Source organism: Oncorhynchus mykiss, chromosome 25, assembly GCF_013265735.2.
Source record: "Oncorhynchus mykiss isolate Arlee chromosome 25, USDA_OmykA_1.1, whole genome shotgun sequence".
NCBI lineage: Eukaryota > Metazoa > Chordata > Actinopteri > Salmoniformes > Salmonidae > Oncorhynchus > Oncorhynchus mykiss.
Window position 1 is genome coordinate 20917012 of NC_048589.1, and position 15900 is coordinate 20932911.

General features: G+C 42.3%; 1 long non-coding RNA gene across 1 annotated transcript; it reads right to left on the reverse strand.

Annotated features, from left to right (window-relative positions):
* Positions 1-1839: 1839 nt before the first annotated feature.
* Positions 1840-9508, reverse strand: LOC118944332. Its single transcript, XR_005039571.1, has 5 exons — positions 9445-9508; positions 7354-7433; positions 7153-7249; positions 6889-6988; positions 1840-2313 (listed from the first exon to the last, which is right to left on the reverse strand). It is a non-coding gene; the product is annotated as an uncharacterized LOC118944332 (long non-coding RNA).
* Between the last annotated feature and the right edge of the window lie 6392 nt (positions 9509-15900).

The following is a 15900-nucleotide window of genomic DNA, read 5'->3' on the forward strand; positions in this document are numbered from 1 at the left end:
AGTTTGCAACTACTTTTTAGCTACTTTCTTTGTTAGCTAACCTTAACCCCTAATTAGGGGTTGGAACCAAAATTATTTTCCAATTGTTTCATTCTGAACCGAACCATTATTTTTATTTGTTCCGTTCCACTGTTCCGACCAGCAATAATAAAGTTCTGAACTGGTTCAAACAAAACAAAAGTTATGGTTTATATCGTTCCTTTCTGTTCCCTTTTAAACCTCTGAAATCATTAAAAAAATATATTTAGCTTGACATTAAATTACTTCACCAATCTGTGCGGATAGAGCAGCTTGCTATGGAGCGGGCAAGCTATTTGCATGCATTGGACAGACATGTGTAAGGGCGCGATGTATCAGGAATTTTGTCTTGAAGCGCTGGGCAGCTTGTTGTTATGATATGCATTATCTGAATTAGGCCCACATAATTATACCTACGGAGGAGCGGCTTCTATAAAGGAACTTTGAGGTCATTGAACTTCAGAAAGTTACCCTAACGTTGGACCAGCTAGCTAGCTAACAAGCTTGTGTGTGCAGAGCAATACCCGAAAAAAAATAAACTCACTTTTTTTGTAGTTAATAAATCCAATGTGAAACGTGATAAGTATAGTTTTCTTAACTAGCATTGAAAATGTTATTGAAATAGGTCATTCTCAAATAAAAAATGTATCTCCCTAATTTCTGAGTCACGCTTGTAACGTCAGTAGGTTACTAGACTATACTTCGGAGAGGAGGGGCTACACACGCACACACACTGGCAAAGATTTTCAGCTGGCAGGCAGACCCTAGAATAAGTTTCTGAGTGACAGAATGAGGGCTTTGTATAGGGTCTTTGATGCGCTTTTTTAAATGTCCGGAGCATAAAATAAGGTTATTAACTGGTTCCCATGCTTTTAAAATAACGATTTTGTTCCAGAACAGTACAGAGCTCTTTCATTTGCGGTTCTGATTCTGTACATCAAAAAAAAATATTTTCTGGTTTTTGGTTCGGTTCCCTGAACCGGTTCCAACCCCTGACCCTAACTCCTAACCCCAATCTTAGCTAACATTAGCCACTTAGACACCTAGTTAACGTTAGCCACAATAAAGTGGAATTTGTAACATATCATACGTATTGCAAATTCGTAATATGTACTAAATGCAATTTGTGAAATATCATACAAATTGCAATTCGTAACATATACTTTTAAAATTAATACCATACAAAATGTAATATATACTAAATGGAGGGAGACACATTTACTTTTACTATGTTACGTCTATCCCTGAGTCCAGATTGCAGCGAATGCCAGGTATTTTCAGTGCTGTTACAGTGTAAGTAGCTATAGCTTTCCAACACATTATTGATGTGTCTACTACTGAGAGAATTTTGAGGTGTGTAATGCAAATACAAACCTTATTAACCTAAGAATTTGATGTTATCTCACTGAGACTGTAATTCAAAGACCTAACTGTGAGTAAAGACAGGGCATAAATACTAAAGAACTGTCTGCATCTCTTTCTCACTCTCACTTGGCTCTTGTTTGTCCAGAGATCCAGTTCTATGAGTGGCCTGTTCCATGGACAAGGAGCTTTGAGAGGAATATGAAAAGGCAGATTTAAAGGTGACGGGTGGTCAGAGGGGAGGGAGAGAGGGGCCCTTGTTATCAGAGCTATGTAGCTACATTTAGAAAAAAAAAACTCCCCCCCCCCCCAACCCTCTGGTTAAAGGAACTAAGGAGGAGATGGCGAATGTAACAAAGACCCAGCTTAAAAAGGTCTAGTCCCAAGGGGAGAGGGATAAAGTGATGAAAAACTGAAGAAAAATACATAAATATAATATTTTTTTATTCTGATCTCTAGCTTGATCATATATGATACAGCATGAAAAAAAATATTGTTCAAACATGCAATTTCTATAATTTAAAAAGGTTAAAACAGGCTAAAATAGCAATACCAAAACCTGAGGACTGTTGAAAACATCTTTCTGGTGTGTGGGCCGGGAGACTAAATCCAAACTGCACACGTCTCGTAGTGGGGGCAAATTCAGTAATTAATTCATCATAAGAGCAGGGATCATCAATGACCGAGGACAATACTCAGATCCGACACAGATCTGTAATGGCTCTGTTTTTAGATGTTGTACCTCTGTGCACCAACGGGAACCAAACAGGACAGAGTAGTGGCTGTTGATTCTGAGGATTATGGGAACGTCTGTTTGCCCCCACACACACCATGTTGCCCACCAGCCAAAAGCCACAAGATGCCTCCAGTCTGATTCATTTCCACACTCCTCGTCAAGTGTCTGTGGCATCCGCAGTCACTATGAGACCTTCACTGGGGGATTCAGACAGATATTCACATTTACCTACTGTGGCTTTTCAAAATATGTAACTGCATGTTTTAAATATTTTTTAGTAGAAACATTAAAATCCCTTATTTTTCTGTTATTATATCATTACATTGATTATGTAATAATCTTTTTCTTACTGATGCCTTAACCTTAAATAAATCCACATTTTTAAAGTAATTCTGGGCCACCATGTGGGCAAAATGTAATCAAAATAACATAGTATGCATACATTGATTCCTAATGCATGATCACCCCCTCCATAAACGCAAAGAAAAGTAATATGCAATCACACGCCCTGCACCCTTAACCCTCCCCCTTATGCCTGCCACTGCTCTTATCTCCTAATGTGTGAATTCATAGGCTGGGGAAAGATGATGTCTAACTGGCATTATGCTGCTTCTCCTGGGACCTGACGCCTATTGCTGTGCAATTTAAGCCATTTCAGCCAGAGCTATGATCTTAATTAGCTACACCTAAAGCTTGTCTCTCCCCAGACAAGTCTAATTAAGCTCAGCACCTTCCCTGGCCAGGGCCCCTCTGTTGGCTAGAAATCAACTCACAATCTCTTGTTCAAGGACTACAACCTGGGATACATCACAAGTAATCATCTCCCCCACTACCACCAACCCGCCACCACATACCCCCCTTGTCGGCCCAGTTAGCACCCCCCTCTGTCAATCCACAGTCCAGCACAATGGCATTTTCCCAACTAATTTGCTTTGTATATTAAATAGCCTCTTCACCCCAGTCAAAGAGAATCCTCCTCCTCACAGGACCCTTAATAAGTCAGTGGCAGAGAGAGGGGCTAACTGGCTAACTGGCTGACTGGCTAACTGGCTAACTGGCTGACTGGCTGACTGGCTGACTGGCTGACTGACTGGCTGACTGGCTGACTGGCTGACTGGCTGACTGGCTGACTGGCTGACTGGCTGACTGGCTGACTGGCTGACTGGCTGACTGGCTGACTAACTGACTGGCTGACTGGCTGACTGTGTATCAAAGAGCAGTCTTACTTCTTTATGTCGTGGTGGTCGCTCAAGCTGAACACCTGCTTGTTAGTGTATGGGGGGAGGGGGGGGGGGGTGTAGTTCTCCTGCATTTGTACACATTGTCGCTTGCCTCACTTGTTGATCCAACTTTTTGTGAGAGAATCCTCTTAATTGCATAGTTTCCTTTAACCCTTTTAAGGACAATGAACTTATATTGTAAGCCATCACCACTGATAACCCTGTCTGTCCATCACCACTCTGATAGTCGCCATTGCTAGAAATTTGCTCTGTGTCATCATGTCAGCACCCTAAACTCCTAAGTGTTAGTGTGGGCTGGCTCAGCCACTTAGCTAGGATAAGCCCTGGCTAATGTCATAATGGCCATGAGGATTCCTCTGAGCCCTCCTGGGTTATGTCAATTCATCAGGGGGAAATGAACTGCCGCAATTAACAGAAATTAGCTCAATGCAATTGAGCAACTGTGGATGTATGAGAGGAACGAACGACACCCTCATCGATACAGACTTATCAATAATATTTATGATACCACAAGCTAGACTCATCAGCTATTCATGCAAGCCATAATGCTGGCACACTGAGGATATAGGCAGCACAACCAAATAGCTAGCTCGTCAATATCCAATAAGAGGGCTGTAGTAGTAATCTCTCCTCAGGTTGCAGACCTGTGCCTGGTAAATAAACCCTGCAAGAAAAACAACACACTGAAGCTCACGGCCTGGCCTCACGGCTCCGAATAGGAATGATAGGTTTACAAATAACTTATACACACAATAAAATAACTTTAATCTTATGTTAATATGTGACAATGTAAAATGAAATATTAATGCCTCCTCATAACATTACATGGTTGGAGTATAATGTCTAATATGGATTTCACCAGCATTAGAAATTGCAACAGTGGATGAAAAACGATCCCCTGTGTTACGGATGCCCACGACCCTCACACCCTCTTATCACGCCAAGCTAAACAATGTTTTATTTTGCCTAGATTTTTTTCTCTCCATATTATGTCTATCTCCGATAAACTACCCAGAACAGGGCTGAGGATAGCCCATATTAATATATGTAGCCGTAGAAATGAGGTTCATCAAATCAATAACTTGCTATCATCAGATAACATTCATACACTGGCCATCTCTGAAACGGACAGATAATTCCTTTGATGATACAGCAGTAGCAATACAAGGATATAACATCTACAGAAAAGACATGAATGCCTATGGGGGAGGTGTTGTGGTACCTGTTCAGAACCAAAGCAAGATAATTGACATAAAACACAATGGAAAAAGACTTGAGAACCTTAAATGCAGTGGTGGAAAAAGTACCCAATTGTCATACTTGAGTATAAATATAGATACCCTAATAGAAAGTTACTCAAGTAAAAGTGAAAGTCACCCAGTAAAATAGTTTACTTGAGTAAAAGTATTTGGTTTTAAATATACTTAAGTATCAAAGGTAAATGTCATTGCTAAAATATACTTAAGTATCAAAAGTAGAAGTATAAGTATAAATAATTTCAAATTCCTTATTTTAAGCAAAGCAGACAGCACCATTTTCTTGTTTTTAAAATTCACGGATAGCCAGGGGCACACTCCAACACTGACATTATTTATAAAAGATGCATTTGTGTTTAGTGAGTCCGCCAGACCATAGGCAGTAGGGATGACTAAGTGTTCTCTTGATAAGTGCATCAATATCACCATTTCTCTGTCCTGCTAAGCATTCAAAATGTTATTAGTACTTGGGGTTCTCAGGGAAAATGTATGGAGTAAAAAGTACAATATTGTTCTTTAGGAATGTAGTCAAGTAAAAGTAGTCAAAAATATAAATAGTAAAGTAAAGTACAGATACCCCCCAAAATGACTTTAGTACTTTAAAGTATTGTTACTTAAGTACTTTACATTACTGCTTAAATGATACATGTCTCATGAGCAGAAAACCCAATTAATCTTGTTTATGAAAGTTGATGGGTAATTTATAACAAAACAAACCTTTTGATATTGCCAATCATTTCAATGACTATTTCACTCAGAAGTGAAATGACAACATTGAACAGTGAACCATCATTTTTGTATAAAAGATCTAATAATAAAAGATAAGTATTGCTGTTTTGAAATTGTTAGTGTGGGAGAGGTGGAAAGACTTTTGTTACCCATCAATTATGATAAGCCACCAGGTATAGACATCCTTGATGGGAAACTATTGAGAATGGTAGCAGACTGGAGAGAGAGAACGAGAGAGAGAGTGAGAGAGAGAGAGCGAGAGAGAGAGAGAGAACGAGAGAGAGCGAGAGAGAGAGCGAGAGAGCATGAGAGAGAGCGAGAGAGAGCGAGAGAGAGAGCGCGAGAGCGAGAGAGAGAGAGAGAGAGCGAGCGAGAGAGAGAGAATTAGAGAGCATACTTAAAGTCACACAGGACACCGGATAAGACAGGAGAAATACTCCAGATATAACAGTCCATTCCATAAAAATTGAGCTCTTTAGGAGAAAGCCCTGCCTCCAGCTGTTTGTTTAGAAATTCTAGGGACAATTAGGAGGCCTGCGTCTTGTGACCGTAGCATACGTGTAGGTATGTACGGCATGACCAAATCGGAAAGATCGGTAGGATCAAGCCCATATAATGCTTTGTAGGTTAGCAGTAATACCTTGAAATCAGCTCTTGCCTTAACGGGAAGCCAGTGTAGGGAGGCTAGCACTGGAGTAGTATGATCACATTTTTGGGTTCTAGTCCAGATTCTAGCAGCCGTGTTTATTAAACTGATGGAGAGAATTGTGTTTGACCAAACACTATTTTTCAGAAAACAAGTTAACTACTGACTTTCAGCATGCATATAAAGAAGGGCACTCAACTTGTAATGCACTGACTCAGATGACAGATTGGTTCAAATAAACGGATAATAAGACGATAGTTGGAGCTGTATTGTTTCTAACGCCAACAACATGCGCGCCAGTCTTTCCTGGTTGGGGGTTGATGAGAGCTTAACTGCTTATCTTCTATTTGTTATGAAAGGTATTACTGTAATGAAGATTCAAGACAGTCTGCATAATCAAATAACATCCAGCTCAGACACCCATACATACCCTACAAAACATGCCACCAGAGGTCTCTTCACAGTCCCCAAGTCCAAAATGAATTCACAGCAACACACAGTATTATACAGAGCCACCCCAGTGGGCAAAACCTGGTTGGAAAGATGTTCGTGTCATGTCTTTTTATGATGTCTTATTCTGCTCGCAAACAGTTTGAAAATGTGTTTTTTTTACAGACCAGAATATGCCGTCTTTTTCTGTCCACCATACGACCAGTTGGTTATAATTGTGACCTCTGTGTGACCAGCTGGTCATAATTCTGATCACTATAGAAATGCGATGATATTATGTGCTATATTACGTAGCCTACTGGCCATAGTTAAGACCTCATCATAACCTGGTAATGAACCCCTGACTACAGCTCATTACCTAGTGTAAACATTATTGCAGATTTTATTTCATTGCATTTCTATTTGTTTCCATAGTCACCAATTAAATATGCAATTTCCTCATATACATACGTTGCGTCCTACTCCACCACGGCGGTCAGGGGCATATTTTAGGACTTTCCAGAGGGCCCACATGACATCAACATCCTGAGTTGTCTGGCTTTTCATGACACTATTACATAAAAGAAAGAAGAAAATAAATTAACGATTGGCATAATGTGGAAATGCATGACACGACAGAAGAGTAAAGCACAGTAAAATATCTTTAACAGTCAGAATCTACTAAAAATGTCTCATGGTCTATGCCAAACGTCTCAACTGCTCACATTTACTTACCAACTACAATGGAGCACACACACGAGTGGTAGCGAAAGCATGTTTGCTCCTCTGTTCCTTCACATTGAAGTGGAACATAAATTCTTTGCTTATCAATCTGAAACATTTTAAGAAAGAGGATTAGACAGTAGCATGTTTAACTCATCTCTAAATGGTGATGTTTTGCTTGATCCAAATACATGTTGTAATATTCAAAACAACCTTTTCTAAACACACTGCTCCATAATCGTGAGGGCATTCTCCCAGACAAAGGTTCCCCCAATTGAGGACAGCTTGGCAGTCTTAAAAAGAAAGGGTAAATGCAAAAATGTAAATATGTGTAGAGAAGCGATAAAGAGACATTAAAAGATCTGTCCTATCAATCCTGCAACAAACATTGGTAGAAATGGGTGTAATTGGCAAATCTCTTCCTCTTCCCTGCAACTGAGCATGTGTGTGAGTTTGACTGAGCGACAGGGAGAATGAGCAAGACAGAAACGGGAGAAACTTTACATGACTCATCACGCAATATGTTAATTGCTTAAAAGTTTTAATGGAAAATATAATAGTTATATTTTCAGGGTCATATAAAGGTGCAATAATTGTTGACTAATTACCGCTGGAAATAATTAGCTACTACAGACAAAATACTACCATTAGAAGCCAACACACACAGCAAGCTACCAGATACCATTAATTACACAACAATTATTTAATTGTACTGCAGTTTTACTGCATTTTAACAGCAGTGAATTTTTCTGTTTCGTAACTACGAAAAACACTGCCATAGCCTGTAGTAAAAGCAAAAGCATTTACAGCATTGGAGATTCTCTACATTGGGGATCATCTCTGATAGCTATAGGACCGCAGAGACTGTCACAAATTTCTGCTTTTAATGACATAGCAAATTCAATGACTTGGAGGTGAAATACATGACCAAAAGTATTACATGACTGCTCGTTGAACATCTCATTCTAAAATCATGACCATTAATATGGAGCTGGTTCCCCCTTTGCTGCTATAACAGCCTCCACTCTTCAGGGAAGGCTTTCCACTAGATGTTGGAACATTGCTGCGGGGACTTGCTTCCATTCAGCCATAAGAGCAATAGTGAGGTTGGGCGACTAGACATGGCTCACAGTCGGCATTCCAATTCATCCCAAAGGTCTTCAATGTGGTTAAAGTCAGGGTTCTGTGCAGGACAGTCAAGTTCTTCCACACCGATCTCGACAAACCATGTGGCTGAAATAGCCCGAATCCAGGGCCTCCTGAGTGGCGCAGCGGTCTAAGGCACTGCATCGCAGTGCTTGAGGCGTCACTACAGACCCTGGTTCGATCCTGGGCTGTGTCACAGCTGGCCCGCAACCCGGGAGACCCATTAGGCAGCGCACAATTGGCCCAGCGTCGTACGGGTTAGGGGAGGGTTTGGCTAGCCAGGATGTCCTTGTCCCATCGCGCTCTAGCGACTCCTTGTGGCGGGCCGGGTGCATGCACACTCACTTCGGTCGCCAGTTGTACGGCGATTCCTCCAACACGTTAGTGCGGGTGGCTTCTGGGTTAAGCAAGCATTGTGTCAAGTCACTTCAACCATATCTACATGTACATACTACCTCAATCAGCCAGACTAACCGGTGTCTGTACGTAGCCTCAATACTTTTATAGCCTCGCTACTGTATACAGCCAGTCTTTTTACTGTTTTATTTCTTTACTTACCTATTGTTCACCTAACACCTTTTTTGCACTATTGGTTAGAGCCTGTAAGTAAGCATTTCACTGTAACTGTTGTATTCGGCACACGTGACTGTTACGCACACTTCTGTGAAGAGGGAACGCAACACCCTGCTACAACTCAACTACCCGTGAAGTGAAAGCGGTATGGACTGTTGGTGCGAGTAAGGATGACAAAAGGCAGAATGTGGTACCGTTTACGAGGAATTTATTCCGTCACACGGTAATATGGGGAAAAGGGGCTGGACGGAACCAAAGCAAAGAAAGTAAATGTCAAAGCCCCCCTCTCCTATCTAACCTGCCTACCCACTATTTACCTAACCTGCCTACCCACTACCTATCTAACTTAGCACCACCTGGTGCCCTAACCAAAATACAGGGGGTGGTCCGCCCAGGTCTTACCTAGTGTGCCTAGACAGTGAATATACTACAGGTATATGTATGCCCGCGGGCCTCTTGCCTAAGCACTCCCTAGGTGCCTTCCCCTTTCCCCCTGGGAACAAATGAAACAGAATATTAAACAATTTCACAAACAAACTAAATAATCTCCATCTGATAATGCCAACAAACTAACACAGTACATACCAACTGCCTGTATCACTCTCAGAAACAACAAACATAATATGACCCTCAGCCTCCTCTCTCAGCCTCCTCTCTCAGCCATGATCTCTCTAAATCACAATCAATCTTTCTGCAATCTCTCTTCTGAACAGAACACTGGCTTTTATTTAGCTTCAGAAGGAATGGGTAATTAGAGACAGCTGCGTCTTGACGAGGGGGCGGGGTCAGCTCTCCATTTAGCCATGGAGTCGACCAATCAGCTGCTTGAGGGATCTCAGGAAGCCATTTCCTGAAATACACACATGCAAATACACAAACTACAACACAGAAACTGGGGAACGTAACAAACTATGATTTGATTTGAAGAAGCAGTGAGGCTTGGTAGGGTCATATTTCGGGGGACGCATGGCTCTCGACCTTTGCCTCTCCCATACAGGAGTTGCAGCGATGGGACAACAATGTAACTACCAATTGGAAATCCTGAAACTGGGGAGAAATAGGGGTCAAATGTAATAATAATAATATGTTTTTTACATTTTTATAAAGAACAATTGGTGAATCCATTAATTTTAAGGGGTGTTCACATACTTTTGTAAATTGGTATTTCATCACCTGCTGAATAAAAACCTCAAATGGCCCTATTCCTGAAAAAGTTAATCGGGCCGGATGAGCTTACGTGTACTCGGCCTGAGTACCACTAGCCGGAGTCCAGAGTAATATGACTCTGCCGGACTCTGCCGGCCTGCATGAAGCCCCCTGTGTTGATTGGGTACAGCATGCCACGAGATCCTAACCCACTTTGGTGCGCTCTGCTAGCTGTTGTTTTCCAAGTATGCGATACAGAATCATGCAAACCCTGCTGAAAAAGAACATTACTCAAATGCTTATAATTGTACATGTTCTAGTGTGTTATATACAGTTGAAGTCGGAAGTTTACATACACTTAGGTTGGATTCATTAAAACTCATTTTTCAACCAATCCACAAATTTCTTGTTAACAAACTATACTTTTGGCAAGTCAGTTAGAACATGTACTATGTTTATGAGTCATTTTTCCAACAATTGTTTACAGAGAGATAATTTCACTTATAATTCACTGTATCACAATTCCAGTGGGTCAGACGTTTACATACACCAAGTTGACTGTGCCTTTAAACAGCTTGGAAAATTCCAGAAAATGATGTCATGGCTTTAGAAGCTTCTGATAGGCTAATTGACATCATTTGAGTCAACTGGAGGTGTACTTGTGGATGTATTTCAAGGCCTACCTTCAAACTCAGTGCCTCTTTGCTTGACATCATGGGAAAATCTAAAGAAATCAGCCAAGACCTCAGAATCTTGGGAGAAATTCTTGGGAGCAATTTCCAAATGCCACATTCATCTGTACCACATTCATCTGTACAAACAATAGTACGCAAGTATAAACAGCATGGGACCACGCAGCTCTAAAACCGCCATAAAAAAGCCAGACTACGGTTTGCAACTGCACATGGGGACAACGATCGTACTTTTTGGAGAAATGTCCTCTGGTCTGATGAAACAAAAATAGAACTGTTTGGCCATAATGACCATTGTTATGTTTGGAGGGAAAAGGGGGATGCTTGCAAGCCGAAGAACACCATCCCAACTGTGAAGCATGGGGGTGGCAGCATCATGTTGTGGGGGTGCTTTGCTGCAGGAGGGACTGGTGTACTTCACAAAATAGATGGCATCATGAGAAATAAAAAATTATGTGGATGTTTTGAAACAACATCTAAAGACATCAGTCAGGAAGTTAAAGCTTGGTCACAAATGGGTCTTCCAAATGGACAATGACCCGAAGCATACTTCCAAAGTTTTGGCAAAATGGCTTAAGGACAACAAGGTCCTTAACAACCCGTATGGGTGTGTCCATCACAAAGCCCTGACATCAAACCTATAGAAAATGTGTGGGCAGAACTGAAAAAGCGTGTGCGAGCAAGGAGGCATGCAAACCTGACTCAGTTACACCAGCTCTGTCAGGAGGAATGGGCCAAAATTCACCCAACTTATTGTGGGAAGCTTGTGGAAGGCTACCCGAAACGTTTGACCCAAGTTAAACAATTTAAAGGTAATACACTCAATTAGTATTTGGTAGCATGTAAACTTCTGACCCACTGGGAATGTGATGAAAGAAATAAAAACTGAAATATATCATTCTCTCTGCTATTATTCGGACATTTCACATTTGTAAAATAACGTGGTGATCCAAACTGACCTAAGACAGGGAATGTTTACTAGGATTAAATGTCAGGATTTGTGAAAAACTGAGTTTAAATGTATTTGGCTAAGGTGTATTTAAACTTTAGACTTCAATTGTACAATGGGTGCATGCCCCACAAACCCTTTGGACATGTTTATATAGATTGGTGTCTGTTAATTAAGTAGCATTTAGATAACTGGCCAGATTTCAACAACAAAAACAATATCAACCAAAATAAGACGTATTTTGCAATGATGTCAAAAAGACGTAATCTGGGCGCAATTAGGTTAGAAGACGTTCCGACCAGATTTGAACCTGTAAAAAATTAATAAACATTTAATGGAATGGCAGGGACTGTGAGGACACATGCACACACAAATACAGACACACTCAAAAACACACACACACTATTTTGTGTTGTTTTGTTCGTATTATTAAAAAAATAACAAAATTGTATTGGTTTTATTATGTTGTATTTTAAAATGTGTGTGACTGTCCTTGTCTATCAGTGTACCAGTGTTCTGTTACTGGTATGCTACTGCACATGCAAGTATCTCAATAGGCTCTGTACAATAGACCTCCAAGGCTGGGGGAGTTTCAATATCAGGCTCCGTGTTAGAAGTGAACGTAGTGCACTCTTCATGCTTGCTCACAGGGGGGACTCTGAAGAAAGTGAGGATGACAGAGAAAGACAGAGCAGAGGAGTGTATGGGGATCTCCTCGTCGGAGGCTAGCCATGGGTGATTCTCGGTGAAAGCCTATTTGTGGATGAAAGTGCAGCAACCCTGGAGTCCACTCGCATAGAGAGGCACAGAGATGCGAGGCCAGTGATTAAGGAGGCGTGAGGGCAGGACAGCCCTTTAATTTGGACTGAGGGGGGTGGGGGCCGTCTCTGGTGTATCTGTAGCAGACAATGGCGATTACCTTCCTCTTTATCTGGCGGAGAGGGGGTTTTGAGAGAGCAATCTGAGGAGCAGAGGAAATGGCACGACACAGGATTAGTGGCACAACAGGATGGTAAATTAAATGTTGGAGATGAAAGAATGAGCCTCTGACATGCATCAATAGAGAGCATTCGCTGAATTCTAATAACAGCAGCCGATGAGAAATACCTGCAGAGATTAGTGGGAGAGAGGGAGAGAGATGGGGAGAGAGATGGGGAGAGAGATGGGGAGAGATGGGGAGAGATGGAGGAAGGGAGAGGGACAGGGGAAATACACAATACAATAAATGACTTTTGGTGTCTGATGTCATGTGACAACCCATAGCAGGGAGCAACAAGGTGTGTGTGTCTCTGGCTGCCAAACCGTTACAATAAACATCGACACAACATTAACTCTTTAATTGTGTTGTAACTGACTGTTAGAACCTGTTTATATCTCAATGTTACGATAATAATAAGTAGGTACAGCTATGACCGTCTGCCCCCAGCCAGCCCACCTGGAGACTTCTCTTTCTGAGACTGGAGGGGACGTGTCCCTCCATGTGCCCTCCTCCTCTCTATCCCTGCTCTGCCCCCATGACTCATTTTATTCTTCATGACAGAGCGTTAGTCAAGTGACTGCCACGAATTGTCTTCAGTCGTAAATGTGGCTTTCACCTGTTTGACAGTGTTGACATGGTCAAACTGGGCATGTGTAGCAGATGGTGGGATCTGTAAAACTCACTCCTCAGCCTGATGTGCTGTCCCTTGTGCCATTGAAGGCCATTTTCGGTGGAGCAATGGGTTGGATTGCTTTAAGTGTGACTATTACACATGCACGGTTTTTACATAGTTAAGACAAACTTCAAGTGACTGTTACAACCTCTAAAACCCACCCAGATTAACCACATCTAAATCCTTGCAGAAGCCAGTAGTGAAAGTTATCAGTCCAGTGAAACATAATAGGCATCTGCAAACAAACAACTAATAATACCATCTCATTTACAGTACTATATGTTCCTTCATTAGCGACAAACACTTGACACGGCAACCATAAACAGACTCATTAGTCTAGATTCTTCTGATTGGCAGGTATTACTGAGAAATATAGGGAATTAAAGAACAAAAAGAGAAAGACATAATGAGAGAGAGAAGAGGAGATGGAGAGAATAGAGGCGGCTGATACAGCGATGACAGCTGACAAGGCTGGTAGGAGAGAGAGAATAGGAGATGGAGAGAATAGAGGCGGCTGATACAGCGATGACAGCTGACAAGGCTGGTAGGAGAGAGAGAAGAGGAGATGGAGAGAATAGAGGCGGCTGATACAGCGATGACAGCTGACAAGGCTGGTAGGAGAGAGAGACAGAGGAGAGGAGAGCAGCCCAGAGATGATTCTATCAAAGTGTTGCTTTATCAGTCTTATTACTACACTGAGGCAGGAAGATGAAGAGGGAAGATGAAGAGGGAACATGAAGAGGGGTTTGCCTGAATCTCAGCTACAATGGAGGGGGGGAAAAGCACACTTACAAGCACTATCAGCCATACATATCAAATCAGCTCTCGCTGCACCTAATCCTGCTAGACAGACAGACAGACAATGCTGTTGATTCCGTTAACCTGTGGTCAGGCATACACCTGTGGTCAGGCATACACCTACCGTCATGTCTTTGTATGCCCACAGACACACACACACGCCTACCTATATACAAATAGATGGGAGCCATTTCTCTTCTGTAGGTGATGGTTATTTTCTGCTTATATGGTTATATAGATGTTATTCAGTGTGTGTTGTGCTTTATGCGTCCACTGTCGTGTTGTGGTGTTGGCCAGATAGGCCACCTATCTCAGGAGCCATGCCGCCACACATTGTGCTCTATGACCCCACTGAACACCCACGTGTTCTCACAGCCATGTCAGCAGTAGCGGGGGTGGAAGGACATCCTTGCCTTGTCTTGGATGCCACTTGGCAGACAGAAAAGGACACAGCCAACTTCATTATCCCACAATAACAGGCTAATTAATGTGTTTGTTAGCAACAAATCACAGTACAACAGACAGCATGTCCCTGTCCTGTTTTGAGCATCTTAATTACTTCCTCCCTCTCTCACCCTCTCTCTGTTGCCGCTGCTGCTGTTGTTATTTTGCATATAAAAGGCAACAGCTAATTGTCTGGTCTATAAATATTCAGCATGCAATTAGCATCCTGTCCTGCCTTTGCGCGGCGTTATCAAATCGCCGTTTGGAGCGCGGTGCGGAGCGTACACTCAATTCTCTGTATCTAATGGGAGTTTGATAGCAGCACAGACCCTTTTGCTTTCGTTTAACTCTTCCGGTTAGCTTTGAGCAACGAGCACATCCGCACCGCACTTGAGAGAGGGAGAAGGCCAGGGTTAATGCGGCACAGATGATACCTCTGGAGGAGGCTGAGGTGCGTTGAGCATGGAGTGCTAAAGGTCGTCTCACTGATCTACTCTGTCTCTGATGAGACGGGGAGCATGACAGTATATCAAACTGCTGAGCCTGAGGCTATGCCGCTGTGGCTGCCTTTCCACATGGGCTGTTTAACTACATGAACTCCCAAAGCAGATTAAGTAAATACTTGACCAACTCAACTTTTGACTTGAATTTTAAAAGGCAATGCTCCCACGTTCGCACCCAATGGGCACACACTGGTTAAATCGACGTTACTTCCATGTCATTTCAATGAAATTACGTTGACCCAATGTGGAATAGACATTGAATTGACGTCTGTGCCCAGTGGGCAGAGACTGCATTCACGGTAAACGTTGCATACAGCATGTCGGCTCAATACGAAATTACTTTTACATTTCAATCGCGCTGTACTAGTACTGAACAGCGATGCATATTGAATCGAGCCCTTAAAAATATTGTTTTGCTAGATTTTAAAAAGTATCTCTTAGAAGCTGGGAACTGTGAACTATTGCCATCCCCCACTGGCATTGTCCTGTACAGAGAGGGCATCAAGGAAAATAAGAAGTGGGAGGAGCTTGAGAAAGGAGTGTTCTAGGCCAGAATAGGCTGCCACACTCCACCTCACTTAGAATCAAAGGGATGGAGAAAGACAGGGAGAGGAGGAGAGAGGGGTGGTGGGAGGCTGAAGAAGGGAGACTTCACGAATGATTGCAACCCAGTTTGAGCTGCTAAAGTGCAGACGTGAGCCTCTTTCATCTCCCTTCGGGGTCACTGTCCATGGAGGGAATGAACCTGTCATCTCACTCTCATTTTGCCACACCAACCTATCCCACTCCCCAACCTTCCCACATTTTCCCCCATGCTTCACCCCCCAGCCGCCCAGTTGACCTCTGCCCAGGGCTGG